This window comes from Fragaria vesca, linkage group LG2, assembly GCF_000184155.1.
Source record: "Fragaria vesca subsp. vesca linkage group LG2, FraVesHawaii_1.0, whole genome shotgun sequence".
In the NCBI taxonomy this organism is placed as follows: domain Eukaryota; kingdom Viridiplantae; phylum Streptophyta; class Magnoliopsida; order Rosales; family Rosaceae; genus Fragaria; species Fragaria vesca.
In genome coordinates this window covers 1,718,173-1,719,504 of record NC_020492.1, presented here as the reverse complement: position 1 = coordinate 1,719,504, position 1,332 = coordinate 1,718,173, and positions in this window count along the sequence as shown.

The following is a 1,332-nucleotide window of genomic DNA, read 5'->3' as shown; positions in this document are numbered from 1 at the left end:
GGAAAACCGTCGATTTGGAGAGAGGGAGGACTGGAGGTGGTGGTGGTGGCAGACTGGCGAGAGGGGAGAAGAGGGCGAGAGGCAGAGGCCGGAGAGGGGAGTCGGGAGGATAGGAGCACTTGGAGAAACAGAGAAAGAAAGATGAGGAAATTGGCAGCCTGTCCGAGACGCCGGACTGCTGGAGAGGAGGGCGATAGGCGAAGGCTGATAGGAGCACAAAGTGTGACGTTCTTAATATGTTTATACCCTTTATTTACCCTTTGTTAACTCTTATTTAGTTGTTTTAGCTTTATATTTGTGTTTAGTGTAGAATAATTGCTTAATTTAGAAATATGTAGTTTTTAGTATTAGAATACATAGTATTTTCGGATTTGAATAATTTGGTGTTGAAATTGTGCTAAGTGTTGGAAACCCTTGTTTACTCAGGATTCCTGCCTTGATCAAGATTCCATCTTTCCTCGAAGCCTAGTCCATGAAGGAGAGGTCCAAACCAAGTCCAATATGGAGAAGAAGATCTAAATTCGGCAGAATTTCAAGAATATCCAAGCCTTGAAAATCTGGATTAAATCGGGAGAATTCATGTGCACGTCTGTCAAATTCAACGGACTCTCCAGGACAACTCACAATGAATCAGAAAACGTGCCATATATGGATAGAAAGCTACGGGAGTCTAGTTTCCAAATCAATTGGAATCACCTCAATATCTATTTTCTAGAGGGAGTTATGACGTAATCATCAGACGGAGGTCATTCTGCCGAAATTGAGAAGAACTAGGAATCCTAAACCAACTTGGTTTAGGCTTTGTGGCCGACTTCTCTAGGGTTTTTCCTCTATATAAAGCACGACTTCAAGGAAAGAAGATCATCATCAACCCGTGCAAGTAACACCAAAGCCTTTGCCGAAACTCCATCAACCTCCAAACACCACAATCCGATCCCACCTTCAGCATTCGTCCAAAGCACGTAGCCTAGGACTCCGCGCACTCGAAGAATAGAACAAGTAGGGATATTTTGAGAGTGTATTTCATCTTCTATTTTCGGATTGCTATGTGTTTGTTCTTGTTTTTGTTTGCTTTAGGTATTTGCTTAAGTATGTTTCGATTCTTGTCTATGAGATAGAAGTACTTTTGAGCCATGTTATGAATTAAAGTTTACAATTTATAATCAATGATTTGAGGTTTTATGCCGTGAGTTTTATGTCTAAATACTTTAAGATTTTCGGTGCTATATTCCATTATCATGTGTAGTTGATACAAGTAGTTGATATTGCATGTGTTAATCATCCAAAGTTCGACTTTGATACACGTAGTTGATAAGTTGCATTGTCTTTGTT